The sequence below is a fragment of the Bos grunniens genome, chromosome 20, assembly GCF_055505025.1.
Source record: "Bos grunniens cultivar Pamir isolate PY7600 chromosome 20, Bosgru_T2T1.0, whole genome shotgun sequence".
Taxonomy (NCBI): Eukaryota; Metazoa; Chordata; class Mammalia; order Artiodactyla; family Bovidae; genus Bos; species Bos grunniens.
The window spans coordinates 71,779,287-71,797,633 of NC_141184.1; the positions used below are offsets into that span (position 1 = coordinate 71,779,287).

General features: G+C 36.0%; 2 pseudogenes across 1 annotated transcript; both read left to right on the plus strand.

Annotated features, from left to right (window-relative positions):
* Nucleotides 1-6,806: 6,806 nt before the first annotated feature.
* Nucleotides 6,807-7,715, plus strand: LOC147350645 (olfactory receptor 4P4-like; annotated as a pseudogene).
* An 8,684-nt stretch (nt 7,716-16,399) lies between these two features.
* LOC147350646 (olfactory receptor 4P4-like) lies at nt 16,400-17,793 on the plus strand (annotated as a pseudogene). Its single transcript, XR_015149101.1, has one exon. The product of XR_015149101.1 is annotated as an olfactory receptor 4P4-like (transcript).
* The last annotated feature ends 554 nt before the right edge of the window (nt 17,794-18,347 follow it).

Consider the following 18,347-nt stretch of genomic DNA (forward strand, 5'->3'; position numbering starts at 1 on the left):
AGTTCTTCTGTGTATTCTTGCCACCTCTTCTTAATATCTGCTGCTTCTGTTAGGTCCATACCATTTCTGTCCTTTATCGAGCCCATCTTTGCATGAAAATCTCCTTAAATATTATTTGGAAATATTAAAAATATGTCATAAATATAAAATAAAACATGAATAGAAAAAAGAGATTATGCCAAAAAAGAGTTGGTTGGACTCAAGAAAGAGATTGTAAAAAAAGAAAAAAAGAATTTTGTGAGAAATCAAGATTAAATTGCAATGTAGAAAAAAAGGGATAGGGGACTTCCTTGGTGGTTCAGTGGTTAAGAATCCACCTTGCAACACAGAGAACACAGGTTCAACCCCTTGTTGGAAACTAAGATCCCACCTGTGGAGGAGCAACTGACACCCCCCACTGCAGTGAAAAGCCCAGGCAGTGCAATGAGATATCCCTGTGCCACAGCTGAGACCTGATACAGCCAAGGTAACTAAGTAATTAAAAAAAAAAAAAGATAGGAGAAACAAACATTGCATGATTTCCCTTACATGAAATAGAAGAACAAGACTCACAGAGGCAGAGTATATTAAAGGATATCAGTGGCAGAGGGAAAGGAGGATGAGGAGTTATTACTTAATGGGTGCGAAGTTTCTGTTTGGAGTGATGAAAATGTTTTGGAAATATATAGCAATTACCCAATATTGTAAATATAAGCAATGCCACTGAGTTGTGCACTTAAAGTTGTTACAAGTGCCATTTTTTAAAAATGTGAACATTTGAGGAATATGGTTTCTGGAGCTTGAATAAAATGCTGTCAGAGAAGAGAAAATATTGTCTCCAAATGTTACTGAGAAATAAGAAAAATGTAAGTAACCACAAAAAGACTTGGTGTTACCTTCCATTACAGGGATGAGGTATATAAGGGAGCTATTTGGGTAAACTGTGGACAGAAAAATCAACAGTGAAAGACACTGAGGAAGAATGGACAACAGATTGTGATAACTTTTCAAAGTGGTTTTATTATTGATAGGCTACAGGAGATGCATGCTGGAATAGCCAGCACGCTCCACAAACTGAATTGAGGCGGCATCAATGTTTTCCTTTTACCTGCAACAAAGAAAGAGTTTCCTTCTCTTTCTTTGCCTCTTCTTTCTGAGGTGTGCATGTTATGAGCTTTCTTTCCAGGCCATCTGAGTTTTCTCACAATAGCCCCCAAGGAAAGTTGTACTTAGTTTCCATATACACATAGGGAAAATATGATTTGGTCGATATAATTATTTTTAGGTCTTTGAATAATGTTCAGAAAAGTTCAGCTTCACTTTGGTCACATTATCCCAAAGGGAATTTCCAAACTCACAGAGATACTGCAATAAATGTCTGCAAGTTAAATATCTCCCTGGTAAGGTTGCTTAGAAATCAGATAGGAACCTTATGCTGTCTTTGTTTTAATGTTCACCATAGAATATAATAAAAGTGTTATTTAAAGAGAAATAAAGAATAGTTGCCAACATAAGTGATGGCACCATTTTGTTCTCTTAAACATTAAAGTAAGACTGGGAAAAGCCTTTTGAATTTGCTTAAGAAAAAAGCTGGACACTTACCTTAGAGAGCAGTTAACTTCTATTTTCAGATTTCTAGAGAATTATTTGTATAATGAGACATATTACTTCATAGTCATAGAATTTACTGGTTAATTTACATTATGGTACTGTGAAATATTACATGTACCTGAGATTTAAGCCAAGTGAGTTGGACATGAATTAACTTTTCTTTAATCAATCCACAATTAATCAGATCAATATGATTTTAGAATTTATTATTTAAATATAATTTAATGATCATTTGCCCCTTGGCTAATGTTTGTTAGAAGACTTTAACCACATTTTCATACAGTCAACATTTGAAACTATTGCTCTATCTACCTGGTAACACAGAGCATCTCTTTCATGGCTACACATTTTTTGTACAACTCGTGTGTGATAACTTACCCTTCCTATGTCAGTTGCATAAAGTAATAAAAATGGCAGTGATAAACATTTTTTCATAACTTGGGGAATGTTAAAGGGAAGCTAGTAAAGCAGAAAGTCTGTGACTTAAATTCCAGTAAAGGATACAGGGAATCTGTTAAGGAAAAACTCAAGAAGTACAAAGTATGTTAAATCACTCTGCACTTACTTTCTATTAATTGCCTGAATGTGCCATATTTGTAGCTTGAGTTTCTCACTCCTGTATTTAAAAACACCACTTATTCTATTACAAGTTGTCCAAGACAGGGCTGTCTATTAAAAGAGGAGGTTAATGAAGATGATCTGAATAAATATTCAGAATAAATGAAAGAGTGGCTAATAGTGCATGGTAAGATTTAGTTCTGTACGTTTGGAGACCACCCAGGTTGGAGACAACCAGGGTTTTAGGGCAAGTGACTGAGTTTTAATATATAAGACTACTCTTAAAGGTCTAGTCTCCACAGTAAGCCAAGGGAGTGAGAAGTGGGGGAAGGTTACAGGGATGGATTTATGTGACCTTCAAATTATTTTTTCTAATAGAATACTAGGAAAAATTAGAAAGCAATTCTAAGATGATCTTTCTGAGTCTCTATCATTCTGAAGTAAATTTTACTATAAGCATTCTGTGTTTTATGTCTCTTAAATACATGACAAAATAATTATAATGATAATGACATGTAAATAAAATGAATTTTCATTTCATTCTATCAAATATTGAAATAAAATTTATTTATTTGACAAATGCATACTGAATACTTAAAATAATCAAAGTATAGAGTGAGGATATAATGGGAAAGCCAACAGAATTAATAATTTAATTCATGATGAGACACAGTGCCATATAATTGATTAAATGAGGAATGTATTGCATAATCTAATTCATCAAATCCTTCATAATTTGTCATTATCCAGTCACAATCTTATTATAGGAGAACTAGATAACTAACTTACTAAATGAGAATTTCAAGAAAGCCTCCTGGATGATTTTAGTCTTTTTTTCACCTAGCACAATTCTTGACACATAGTAATTGATAACTGGTTAATAACTTTTCCCACATCCAAGATCAGATCAGATCAGTCGCTCAGTCATGTCTGACTCTTTGTGACCCCATGTATCGCAGCACACCAGGCCTCCCTGTGCATCACCAACTCCCAGAGTTTACTCAGACTCACGTCCATCGAGTCAGTGATGCCATTCAGCCATCTCATCCTCTGTCGTCCCCTTCTCCTCTTGCCCCCAATCCCTCCCAGCATCACAGTCTTTTCCAATGAGTCAACTCTTCGAATGAGGTGGCCAAAGTACTGGAGTTTCAGCTTTAGCATCATTCCTTCCAAAGAAATCCCAGGGCTGATCTCCTTTAGAATGGACTGGTTGGATCTCCTTGCAGTCCAAGGAACTCTCAAGAGTCTTCTCCAACACCACAGTTCAGAAGCATCAATTCTTCGGTGCTCAGCCTTCTTCACAGTCCAACTCTCACATCCATACATGACCACAGGAAAAACCATAGCCTTGACTAGACAAACCTTCATCCAAAAGAGATGAATTTTATTTTCCTTTCTTTAGAGGTTAAACAAGTAAGATGGCTCAGAAAGTTTATATAATCTGTTCCAAAGTCAAACATTCACTGTTCAACATAGATTTGAATGGCATAAATTTTGTTTGGTTTTGTTTTTCATTATGTCCAGGTTAGGGGGAAAATGAGGCACTGGCCCTAACTCTCACCAAGATAAGATTGTTTTAGAGAGATAAGCTAAAGCACTTAACAGTATCTGGTAATTATTAGAAAAAAAAATACGAAGCAAGGTAGATCTAAGAACCACAAGACTTAGAGTATTTGAGTAACCATAGCATGGTGGGCTGTAGTTAGTGAAATCTACCTGGAAGTAGCAGATTTCACAGAGTTTAATACACTGTGATAGTACTGAGCAAAGATTGGTTTGAAACTGCTAGTCCAGGTTCACTACTTCAGGGAATCATTAGGGATTCCAGAGAAGAATACTTAAGTTTGAACTATAGATGATGGAGCCTTCTATATACCTGGATTGGATAAAGGGAATTTAAAATATCAGGCTATAAAGGATCCAAAGAAAAGGAAAGCTGGAGGAGTTGTGTTTCTTTCTGAGACTGGATCAGTTAATCTTAAAGGAAATGAGAGACAATAACCTGGAGGGGAGTTGTAAATTTATTCTGATTTGTTTGGAAAATAATAGTCATCAACATCCAGCTATTGACTCCTCAAAATTTATGTCAGAACCATGGACAAGGAGTTAGGGTCCAGCAGAGATTCTTAAACATATAGTTTAACTCCCATTGCTTATTGATGCCTAAACTGAAATACAAAAAAGGGATGTGGTATATTCGTGCCAACAAGTTAGAAAATAGTACAACAAGATGAAGGAGACAATATTTTGCTTCATTTTCCAAATAGTCCAGTATTTTAAAGAATACCTTCTGTTGATATAATTATTAATTTTTTAAAATATGAAAATGACGCTTATAGACATATGAGGCACACTTTCTTATTTTCCATAGAAATACCTGAAAATAGGGAAAAATGCTTTCAAGTTGTCCAGGAATATAGATTATGGTTTTGAGTCATGCATTAAACAGTTTTTATATTTTAAAATGCAAATTAATTTGTAGGTATTTTTCACATATTCCCTCTCTTTCTAATGGCCTAGACTGAGTGCATTTTCAAGATTAAAATTTTTAAAATAATTTTCAATTTGTCTGAAATATTCAAATATTGGTAAGACAAAAGAATCTGCATTTTAAAAGCTTTTGTTTATTTTCTTGGTAATTCATAATCATTTCATTGATTTTCCACTTTTAGTCTGCAAATGCACTTACCAAAATAGCATTTACATTGTCTTTTTCAAATATGATTTGACCTGCTATCTGATAAAGAATCTCAGAGGTAGGATTTTAGACAAATAGTAAGGGAAAAGACGCTGAGAAGATATAAGTTAATTGGTCAATTCATGCAGTAAGTCAAGTACTAAGTAAAGAATAATCTGTGATTGAATATAGAACTTACAGTGTTTCCCACCAAATCAGAAGAATATAATTTAGGGGAGAAGTTAGAATAGAGCCCTGCATTCTTTTAAATTATTGGGAATTATTTTAAAAGCCTAAAATGTAATTGTTAGTTGAATGAGATGGTTTATTTGACCACTACAAATATCCTCTCTTCACTATTCAGTTGTTACATACTTAAATGTCATTTTGTGGCCACTGATGTTGACTCTCATACACTAGATAGATTTGCAGTTTTTCTCTTCCAGACCCTACTTTATGTACACAGATTTGAATGGCAATTTCACTGAAAATGAAAAATAAGGAGAGGAGCATTACAGATTTGAAAATAAAGTGTGAATATATTGGTTCTGAAGTTTGGAGTAAATGAAATAAAATATTTTAAATACTAAGGCCTTGTGTTTTATATAGTTGAAGTAAAGAATTTTGGTGTGATTTAGTGGAATGATTAATTCTCAGTAGTTCTCCCTAGTCTATGCTTCTTGAACTTCTGCCAGGAGAAAGGTATTGGTTTGTTCAAAGGCATAATAGTTATGAGCATATTATTAGAGCTGGTTTTACATTACTTTACAGCAGTGACTAGAAGGAGGAGGAGGTAAAAATAACAGGAATGGAAGAGAGAAAAGCCAGCCTGAGATACTAAGACATGTGATATAGGAACAGAAAGAAGCAAACGTTTTCAGGATGACTGATTATTAGGAAGAGTTTAACAGCTTGACTACATCGCTTAGAAAGAAGCCAATTTATGCAAGTGAGTAAGACACTGTATGAGACTAAAATTCAAGTGAAACCTACTATTAACCTCAAATGCCTTACTGAATGTAAAAAACAAGTTTTTTAAAGTTTGAGGTGATACCTTTGAAAAAATAGAGGTAATTATACTTTGCTTGTTATCCTTTTGTTTGACTATAAAATATAATATTCTATCTGTAAATCAAGCACATTTGTAAATTAATAATATTGGTAAATTAGGTACAACAGATATATAGCTGATTTTGGCCATGTATATAGTACTTTGGCCACCTCAGGCGAAGAGTTGACTCATTGGAAAAGACTCTGATGCTGGGAGGGATTGGGAACAGGAGGAGAAGGGGACGACAGAGGATGAGATGGCTGGATGGCATCACTGACTCAATGGACGTGAGTTTGAGTGAACTCTGGGAGTTGGTGATGGACAGGAAGGCCTGGCGTGCTGCGGTTCATGGGGTCGCAAAGAGTCAGACACGACTGAGCGACTGAACTGAACTGAACTGATATACCCCATGATTCCAAATTGGTTGATTTTTTCTATTTATCAAATTTCCACCTAGGATAGATGGAAGGAAATTTCTCACATATAACATTATCCACATATAAGTGCTTTTTTATTTTCTCTCAAGGTTTCATTTCTGTGTCTATTTTCTCAATAACAAATAGTGAGAATAGGAAAGGGATGACTGATTTTTTTCTACAGTACCATTTCTTGAATTCAACCAGGGCATATTATCCAGTTATGTTTGATAATACATGCTAATAGAATGGTTCCATAAATATGCTGCATTCTACAGGGTTAGTTTTTAAATCAGGTATCAAAGTTGCTTATCAGGAATTAATATTTTCCAGAGAGGGACAAAAAGAATGCAAGGAAAGCCTTTCAAAATAAAAATCAAATATTTTTCTTCAAGTTTTGAATGCTTTCCATTTTAAAATGCCCATGACAAGGAATAATATACATCATTGTATTTACATATTTGTAAAGATTGATAACTATTTAATTTCAAGTGGCTACAAACTGCTCTGAGTCATGGAAAATAGGAATAACACCACAGAATTTATTCTCTTAGGACTTTCTCAGAAAAAGGAAATTGAAATTCTCTGGTTTTTACTGTTCTTACTTTGGTACGTTGCAATTCTGATCGGAAACCTACTTGTCATGATTTCTATCGCCTCCAGTCAATTTGTGAAGCAGCCCATGTATTTCTTTCTGAGTCACCTCTCCCTCGCAGACCTTTGTTACACCTCCACTGTGACCCCCAGGTTGATCGCTGACTTGCTGGCAGCAAAGAAGATCATTTCCTACCATGGCTGCATGACACAGCTCTTCACCATGCACTTCTTTGGGGGGATTGAGGTCTTCATCCTCATAGGGATGCCCTATAACCGCTATGTGGCCATCTGCAAACCTCTGCTCTACACTCTGATCATGACCAGACAGAAGTGCGTTGCCATGATCGCTGCTTGCTGCGCTGGGGGGTTCCTGCGTTCCTTCGGTCAGTTTCTCCTGGCCATCTTTTTACCCTACTGTGGCCCATGTGTATCCTTTGCTGAAACTGGCCTGCACTGACACCACCAGAATTGGTCTCCTTGTCATTGCCAACTCGGGCCTCATGGGCCTGGTGACTTCTGTGGTCTTGTTGGTCTCCTACGCTGTGATCTTGTCAACTGTCAGGTCCTACTCTGTAGAGAATCGTCGCAAAGCTCTCTCCACCTGCAGTTCCCACAACACTGTGGTGGTCCTCTTTTTTGCTCCTTTATTCTTCATTTACATTCGACCAGCAACTACTTTACCAGAAAACAAAGTGTTCGCTCTTTTCTATACTATCATTGCTCCCATGCTCAATCCTCTAATCTACACATTGAGAAACTTGGAGATGAAGAATGACATAAAGAAATTCTGGTGCCATATCGCAGTAAGAAAGGAAATGAACTAAAAGATACCTCTGATTTTCACTGCTGAACTTGGTTGAATATATGGATTTTCTACAATGAAGACTTTAAAATGTATAACGCTTGCTTTATATGCTTTTTTGTTTCATTTTGTTTTAGCAATATATAGATTTAAGTATGAGCAAAAGCTTACAACTCCCTGGATTTATCCAGACTCTGCTGTGCTCTTTTCTAGTTTTCTTATTTATATCTCCTCTTCCCCTCTGATCTTTTGGCTGTGTAATCAATTTAGATATTTAGCAGTAGACCACAAAGGCATCATGTAATACAAATCAACACTGAGAACCTATACAGCCCATTCTTGTATGTGACTTTAGTCAATAAAGCCAATCCCAGGTAGCAATGATTTAGAAGATAATTCCAACATTTTACTTGCATCATGTAAAGAATATTCTAAAAGACCAAATTTTGGACCTGCAACTATATTTCTTAAAAATATAGCTTTCTACTCTGATAATTTTGTAGCCAACAGCGATCTGGAGCTTCTCATATGTCCAACACCAGTACTCTTACCTAAGTCCCACATCAATCTCTTTTCTTTTGTTCAAAGGAACTGTCTTTCCCAACTCTGCGTAAACGTGAACTGCAACTCTGGCTAATTCTAGCACCTGATGGTGTATATTTGTTATGGGCATGTGTTCTGGACCCAGAATTGCTTACTAACTATGAGGACTGGGACATATGCTCAACAAACCATCCATCAAGTGATAATAATAGCCCAGCACACAGTCCAGTGAGGATATGTGCAGGACTGAAACACTGCTTGGTCACACAGTAAGTGCTCAACACGTATGAGCTATTTTATTGCCCAGTCTCCTGTTATGCATCAGAAATGTAACCCTTCTGATAATAACTTTCCTTTGCAGCAGTGAGGGTGTGAGAATGGGTCTCATATTAATGTCATGCTCCTATTACTAGGCTTCCCTGGTGGCTCAGACAGTAAAGAATCCACATGCAATGTGGGGAATCTGGGTTCAATCCCTGGGTGGGAAGATCCCTTGGAGGAGCTCATGACAATCTGTTCCAGTATTCTTGCCTGGAGAATCCCCATGGAAAGAGGTACCTGGCAGGCTACAGTCCAGGGGGTCACAAAGAGTAGGACATGACTGAGTGACTAAGCACAGCACAGTGTGCAATGGGCACCTATTACTGGTGAAATTAATCTTTTCTTAGAGTGGGCAAGTGGAGAATATCACTCAAAGTCAATGATCACATCTTTGGCACTGTTCAAGTTAATAGCAGTTTTTCCAGTAGGAATTTAAAGTCATCCTGGAGCACCTTTGCCCAATGTCAGAAATGACTAGGAGCAAGATCAGGCCACTAGATAACTGATTAGGAATGGGTAGAATCTCAAAAGTCTTTAAAAAACTTTGTGGATATGATGTACTTGCATGAGAATTTATTTTCAAGTTGTAGAGAGAGCCAGGTTAGATAAAAATGAGTTGTCAATGTTGAGGATTCTTAAGATGGGTTCATAATATAAAAAAGAAAAATAGCATAGTTCTATGACTCAGTTGAAAATGCCCAACAAATAAACCTAAAAATATTACGTGCTAGAAATTCTTATAGAAAGATCCTAACATACTTGCTTGTTGTTGTTTTAAACCTACTTCTTGACAGCTCTCTGAAAACTCCTGGATAGGGCATGCACAGTATACAGGTCAGAGAACATAAAGAGCAGGAAAGTGAAAGATCACTTTCTGGTGTGAAATAAGCAGGGTCTTTAATAAGACCAGCCAACCCTCAAAGTTTCCCTCTGTGTCAGAAGCCCTATCCTCCAACCAACCAGACTTGTATTATTGACAAATAAAACTTCAAAAATTAACACAAATGTTTCTGTTTTACTTTTATTCTTGGAACAAAAGTTGTGAATGTGGATTATTAAAATACTTGGAGTCTGCAGCAACATGGATGGACCAATAAATTATCTTACTAAGTAAAGTAAGTCAGACAGAGAAAAACAAACATATATAATCACTTATATGTGGTTTATAAAAAAATTACACAGATGGACTTATTTACAAAACAGAAAAAGACTCACAGACACAGAAAACAAACTTATGGTTACCAAAAGAGAAAGGGGGAGGGGAGGGATAAATTGGGAGTTTGGGATTAACAGATACAGACTACCAAATATAAAATAGATAAACAACAATGATCTATTGTATAGCACAGGAAACTATACTCAATATCTTATAATAACCTATAATGAAAAGTAATCTGAGATGGAAAATATACATACATATGAACACATATATATATGAACTGAATCACATGACTATATACCCAAAACCAATACAACATTGTAAATAAACTATAGTTTAATAAGATAAGCAAGCAAACACTTCATTGTCAATATTAATCATTAACTAGGGAATTATGATTTAACTCCTTCACTTTTGCACTGTGATCTCCTCCCTTCTCAGCTTCTCAAGAGCATCAGCCATATTTCTCTCTTCAGTTGGGTCATTAATAGCACATATAATATCAAGAAAGAGCAGTGAGATTCTCTGTAATTTAGTGAGTGACCTTACTAGTTCTTGCATTCAGGTTATTACCTATCTTTCATTATTTTTGGCTAAGACATTTTACAACTCAAAATAGAGAAGTTGACTCACACAAAATAATATCAATGTCAACAATGTCTGGCCATAGAAATTCAAATTGTGTCAGGTGAAATGCAATGGATTTCTTTGATTTGGATTTCTTTGGATACTTGACTAGTTTTGCATCAACTTATAAATTCATTTTAGCACCCCTTACTGACGATAAATATGTGGTGAACTGTTGCCTGAACTGATGGTAACATCTTACTGGTTTCTACATTAAATATTAATAATAAATTCAATAGAATCTTTGACATGTGTCCATTCATCATTTGCATAAAAATTCAATAATATTCTCTTTTAAAATATATCCTTTTACAAATGGTAAACTTTAAAGAAACTATAGAAATAGATCCATTCACAGATACCCACTGACTGTTTTAAAAAATTCAATGGTACATGAAAAGATCTTAGAAGCTTTTAGACAAACAATAAAGATTAAGTAAATTTTTAAAAATATGAATTCAGTCATATGATTTCAACTTTTCAACAAATATAAATACTACATTTGCAGGTAAAAAATGGATGAGAAAATACAATTGTCTTATGGAGTTACATAAGGTAAAATTCAAGAGGCAACTAAGGAATAAATGTCTGTATAACGTAAGAATGTCCAAGATTTGCACTTGACTAAAACGTCTATAGATTAAAATTTGTATAGATTAAAAAGAAATGACCCACAACTTCCTATTCATTTATTTAAAATATACTATTTGTAATTATACATTTGCTTATTTTCTTGTTTATCTCATTGTCTGTCTCTTTCCTTAGTCTCCAGCCTCACTGAGGACAAAGGCTGTTTTGTTCACCACTAAATACATTCTCTAGGGCTTCCCTGGTGGCTCTACAGTAAAGAACCCACTTGCCAATGCAGGAGATGTGAGTTTGATCCCAGTGTCAAGAAGTTCCCCTGGAGAAGGAAACATATTGCAGAAACCCACTCCAATATTCTTGCTGGAAAATTCCATGGAAAGAGGAGCCTGGCAGGCTACATTCTGTGGGTTTGCAAAAGAGTGGGGCATAACTTAATGACTAAACAACAACAAATGCATTCTCCATAGTAAGTTTTGTCCAAGTCAGACCTTTTAGAATTAAGACATAGTAAATATTTTTATATGAATAAATTTATGAGACCATTTTATTTTTGTTATAGTTCTTTCTAAAATATATTTTCTGAAATATACATATGGAAAATTCAATCAGAAAAAAGCATATCTTTTTACAAAGGAGTTCGCCTTACAAAAATAAATTGGGAAATTGTCTGCACATCTGCAAGAGATGCGCAGATGCCCCATGGGGGTATGTGAGCTTCCTGGAAAAAAAAAAGCATAGGAGTAAAGCATAGGAGTCTTTTCCAGGCATCAGCCAGAAATTATAATGCCCTAACAAGCTTATTTTTTTCCTCCCCAGGAAGAATTGTCTTAAATCCTGGGTCTACTCGCTGAACTTTTAATTCTAGCTGTAGGGCTCTCAGTATTTCCCATGGCAGCTCACTTCAGTCTCCCTCAGCTAACTGATTCTGCCCTGTCCTGACAAATGAGCATTATATACTCCATGTCCATAGTCATCATATACTCCATTTCCTCATAGTCTCCATGTCCCATGTCTGATCTCAGTGCTTTGGATATTGATGCAATAGGGAAATATAATTAAGAACTTTGGCATATTTATTTATTAGGTAGAAATCGAGAAATTGAAGCTATGATTTACATCTTTGGCAAAGTATACTGATGGGAAATTTCTATATTTTTAGAGATATTGAGACCTTTTCTATATTACACATTTTGTCAGAATTCTCCTTAAATGCCAATTTAACATCAAGCAGAATATTCAAAAGCAGAGACATTACTTTGCCAACAAAGGTCTGTCTAGTCAAGGCTATGGTTTTTCCTGTGGTCATGTATGGATGTGAGAGTTGGACTGTGAAGAAGGCTGAGCACCGAAGAACTGATGCTTTTGAACTGTGGTGTTGGAGAAGACTCTTTGAGAGTCCCTTGGACTGCAAGGATATCCAACCAGTCCATTCTGAAGGAAATCAGCCCTGGGATTTCTTTGGAAGGAATGATGCTAAAGCTGAAACTCCAGTCCTTTGGCCACCTCATGCGAAGAGTTGACTCATTGGAAAAGACTGTGATGCTGGGAGGGATTGGGGGCAGAAGGAGACGGGGACGACAGAGGATGAGATGGCTGGATGGCATCACTGACTCGATGGACGTGAGTCTGAGTGAACTCCAGGAGTTGGTGATGGACAGGGAAGCCTGGTGTGCTGCGATTCATGGGGTCGCAGAGTCAGACACGACTGAGCGACTGAACTGAACTGATACATATATATGTATATATGTCACTTTTCTATAGTGACAAAGGCAAAATATCAGAGAGACACATATTTATTTTTTAGAAGTGGAAAAACTGCATGCTAAAAAAAATCACAAAATTAGTTCAATTTACCAAACATATCTGTAACAGTGGAACTCACAAGTTCTCTTGTAAGATTTTATGCAATTAGAGATGGATTACTGCATGGAAATTCCAGGTTTTAAAATTCTGACTTTATCTTAGGTGTGAAGCCTCATCTTATAAGAAATCTGTCTGATGAGTTAAGCAGCTGGTAAGTTAAATCCAGTTCATAATTATAATAGTGATTTTCCTTAAAATGAATATTTGAATCATTCTGATTGTATTTATGATCTAAGCCTTCTAACTAACCTTTGAAAAATTCCATAAACTTTAAAATGCTATTTTTACTATTTGGGAAAACCTGGCTTCAACTATCATGACTTGTGATTTGTACATGAGCTCTTAAAATTATCAGTGCCATGTCTCTCAGCAGCTCTCAAAATATTGCTAGATTTATTTGTCTTTTCATATTTCAAAAATTTAATCATATTATTAGCTCTTTGGATTCCATTATGGAAAAAAGTTTAATATGAAGAAGAATGCACTGGCCCAGCAGATAAGTGGACAGTATTGCAGTGAAGGAACTGAAGATATATTTTAAAAAATTAAAATCAAAACACCAGTATGCTTCTAAGATTATGCAGAAGCAAAAATACATGATGAAATTTTCAAAGAAGCTATTTGAATGGATAGTATTTAAGTGGTAGGTTTCTTTTTCCTTAGTTGAGATGAAGAAAAATTATCAAAGGGGAACATAAATATCTGTCTAATTCAGATCAGTTCAGTTCAGTTCAGTCGCTCATTCCAGTTCAGTCGCTCAGTCGTGTCCGACTCTAGGACGCCATGAATCGCAGCACGCCAGGCCTCCCTGTCCATCAATAAGGTTAATTAATTCAAAAGAAAGAAAACAAAAGTATTAACTGGCTGAAATAAGCAGTACATTTATCTTCAGAAATGTGGAACGTCAGCTCAACCCAGACCAAAGAGAACAATTTGGCTTAATGACAGGATGTTTCCCCACAGTGAGCAACCCCAGCCTTCAGGTAAGAAAGAGCAGATTGTTTACAGCAGGGAAACTCTGCTATGTCTTATCTATATTTATCCCATGTTACAATATTACATATTTTAAATAAGCGATTCAAAATATATAGTAAGAATAATACAGTGTACCCATTGATAGGACAAATATAATGTCAATGACAATGAATATTTACTAAATGTTTTATCTTAATATATACCAGTTTCTGTCTTAAGCTGTTATATAAGTGAACTCATCATATCTTTAGGGCAGATCCCAGAGTTAATTACAGTATTATTCATTTTATAGATGAAGAAGCTGAGGTTATATATTTTATCTGTGATTATGCTCCAAGTGAATTTTGGAGCATGTCATTCTATGTAGGTCCAGAACTCATAACCTTAATTACTAGAATCTACTACCACTCAAATAGTGTGAGGACCTCCTAAATTTATAACACTATGGGGGTTCCAAGAGGAAGGAGGGGAAACTAACATGTTTTTGAGCATCAAGTTCTGTATATGTAAGCTTATTTACATTCCACAGTAATCCTGTAAATTAGGCATTGCATGCTTATTTTAAGGAAGAAGGAAAAAGTATTTAAGGAGGTGAAGACTCTTGCATTTGAGTATCAGAGCTATGTCTGAACACAACTTTTATCTCTGAAGTTTCTGATATTAATATTAATAATATTTCCTATCTTGTTCAGGGAAGGATAGTACAAGGTACAGTTCCTGAGATGGTGTACTCACATTTTCTCTGGGGCCTTGATCTTATAGTTAATAATCATGTGTATGTTATTTGCTCAGTTGTATCTGACTCTTTGTGACCCCGTGGACTGTAGCCTACCAGGCTCCTCTGTCCATGGAATTCACCAGGCAAAAATATTTATTGAAGTGTGTAGCCATTCCCTTCTCCAGGAGATCTTCCCAACCCAGGGATTGAACCCTGGTCTCCTTCATGGCAAGCAGATTTTTACCATCGGAGCTACCACGGAAGCCCTTAGTAATTGTTGAGGATGGCCAATAACTATTAAACATATAGTACTTTCCAGATATTGCTATAAGAAATTTCATATTTAGAAACTAATTATTCAAAAAATCACCATATAAAGAGATATTGTCTTTACCTTGATTTTACAGAGAAGTAAACTGAGGCATAGGAATTGTAATGAAATTGCCACTGTATTTGTTATTTTTTATAGTTTCAATGTATCAAGCAGAGAAGGGAAGGCAGGAGAGAGGTAAACAGATGTCTTCCCCAAATTAATGGAGAATCAGAAGTCACACATTATTGGAATCTGGGGAGATCTTCAGAGATTATCTAATCACTTTTATTTTATGAATGGGAGCCTGGGATCCTAGGGAATGAGCAATTAAGCAACAAAGTGGGAGGAAAAAACTAGCTATTCTGCCTACTTACATAGTGTATTTACCAGATGATTACATGAATACAGGTATAACTGCTTCTATTTTAGAGAACCAAAGAGATTCCTCCATATAGTCATGCAGATTGTGTGGGTGAATTCTCTAAGAAATTAAGGGAAGAAGTGCTACATCTTGTTTATTGTATTGTGTTTGGAGGAACTATTTTGGAATTAGAGGAGCCCATTTCTCAGTATATTATTTCCAAACTAGGCAACTATAATTACAGTCTGATAAGATGTAACTCAAATAACTTCTGAATGTTAATTTATTTTGAAAGAGGAAATAATCTTGCAAGAGAAATATAGACAAATAGGAAAAGCAGAGTTGTAAATATATTAACCTAGAGATGCTACAAATAAAGTTTAAGAAATATGAAAGTTTCATGGAGTATTTCACATGAAGGAATTTTTTCCTCTTAAAAGTCAGAAGGGCTTCCCTGGTGGCTCAGAGGTTAAAGCATCTGCCTGCAATGCAGAAGACCTGGGTTTGATCCTTGAGTCAGGAAGATCCCCTGGAGAAGGAAATGGCAACCCACTCCAGTATTCTTGCCGGAAGAATCCCATGGACGGAGGAGCCTGGTGGGCTACAGTCCACGGGGTCGCAAAGAGTCAGACACTACTGAGCAACTTAACTAACTTAAAAGTCAAAAAGGATTATGAGTCCACTCATAAAAATGATTTGTTCTTCAGTTTTATCATGAATTACCTAACTAAAGGATGATTATTTATTGTATTATTCCTTCAAAATTATAGCGTATTGTTCACTTTCCAGATTTTTATTTAATTGATATTTATTTAACATTGACTCTGTGCCAGCACTGCAAAACCCACCCACACACCCTACACCAATTTTGTGATTTCATTAGAAACCACTTAATCAAGCAAATTCTATAGTTACCCCTATTTTACATCCTAAATTGGCACATTATATGTCACCCTACTTAACACTATTAAGATTATCTCTTTTTTTAATTCTCGACAAATATAATTCCTTGCTTCCTCACAAAATAATTTAAATTATATAAAAACTTGAACTTTGTCTAATTTATCACTGTATTCTTAGCTCTTAGAAGAATATTAGCACTAGATATTCAAAAGACTCGTATTAAATGAAAATGATTTCAGTGGGTCTCAAAATAACTTGTCTTTAAAAGGCATTGGTGCCATTTTAAGTAGATATTAGGTTTCCATTTTCTCATCAATGATTCGTTTCACTGGTTTTGTCATTTCAGATCACTTTCTTGAACATCAGATCATGGAAGATAGAAATAATGTTACTGAATTTATCCTCTTAGAACTTTCTATGGACAAGAAAGTCCAGATCCTCTGCTTTTTATTTTTCTTATTCTGTTACCTGGCTATTTGGTTGGGGAATTTGATCATTGTGATTTCTATTACATGCAGTCAGCTAATCACCCAGCCCATGTACTTCTTCCTTAACTGCCTTGCACTCTCAGATCTCTTCTACACCTCCACTGTGACACCCAAACTCATGACTGACTTACTGATGGAGAAAAAGGCCATTTCCTATAAAAACTGCATGACACAGCTTTTCACCACCCACTTCTTTGAGGGGGGATTAAGGTCTTCACTCTCACAGGGATGGCCTGTGACTGCTATGTGGCCGTCAGCAAACCTCTCCACGACGCCATCACCATGAACAGGCAAAAACGTCACTCAATTCTCATAGCATCGTGTGCAGGGGGACATCTTCATTCTCTTGGTCTCTTTCTTCTTGCGATTGTTTTACCTTTCTGTGGCCCCAGTGAAATAGATCACTATTTCCGTGATGCACATCTTTTGTTGAAACTAGCCTGCACTGATACTCACAAAATTGGCTTTTTTGTCATTGCCAATTCTGGCTTGATGGGACTGGTGCTCTTTGTGGTTTTGATGGCCTCCTACATTCTGATTCTGTATAATGTGTGCACATATTCTGCAGAAAGCCACTATAAAGCACTTTCCACCTGTAGTTCCCACATCACAGTCCGTGATCCTCTTTTTCACACCAGTCATCTTTGTTTACATTAGACCTGCCACAACATTACCAGAAGATAAAGTGTTTACGCTCTTCTACACAATTATTGTCCCCATGCTCAACCCGCTTATCTACACACTTAGAAACATGGAGATGAAAAATTCCATAAGAAGAGTTTGGTGCAATAAAAGGTTCTGGGAAGGGAACTTAATGATCTGAAGGTCATTCATCTGACGCCAGTGACTGTCTTCTCATCACTCCCTCTGTTGCTGATTCTCTCCTGCTAATGGGAAAATCAGTCAGAATGTGTAAAAGCCAAGCCTCCAACAACAGCTTGCCTTCAGTGGTTCCTTCTTTATTTTCCTCTCAATGTGTTTTCCTTGATTTCACTTTTCACTAATAATCCCCTTTGTTTAAAAAAAAAAAAAAGAAAAGAAAACTTTTTACAGAGTAAAAACACACTGAAAAATCTGGAGGGAGAGTGATCCTGCCTGTATTGAAGGCTAAACCTGGGGGAGACTTCGCTCTCAAAATACTTGGCCTCAAGGTATAAAAGGTAATAATATGTTAAAAGGTAAAAGACAGTTGAAGAATCCACCTGCTAATGCAGGAGACACAGGTTCAATCCTTGGGCCAGGAAGATCCTCTGGAGAAAGAAATGGCTACCCACTCCAGTGTTTTTGCCTGGGAAATCCCATGGAGAGAGGAATCTGGTGGGCTACAGCCCATGGGGATGCAAAACAGCTGGACATGATTCAGTGACTAAACAAAAACAAAAAGGCAGTTATAGGAAAATAAGAACAATCACGTACTGCAAACTCCTTTCAGAACTATATACCTAGCCTCGTATCCTACAACTCTAGATTTCTTTTAATCAAGTACCTAGAGATTTTTTTTATGTATATTTGTGAACTGTGATTATTTTACTTAAGTGAAAAAGAATATATAGATCTAAATACAACATAGTGTAAAGTCCAGCCTTATAGTCTACATGGCAAGTCTTACAGTCTGAAAAGCAAGTCACTGTGTGATCTGTTTGTGAAGTAACATTGTAAGTATTGGGGAAAATATATGTGTGTGTGTGTGTGTGTGTGTATATATATATATATATATACACAAACTCATGCTATTTTAATTGGGTTTAACACTAAGTATTCATGATCAAGGAATAAATAAACTACAACTGACTTTGC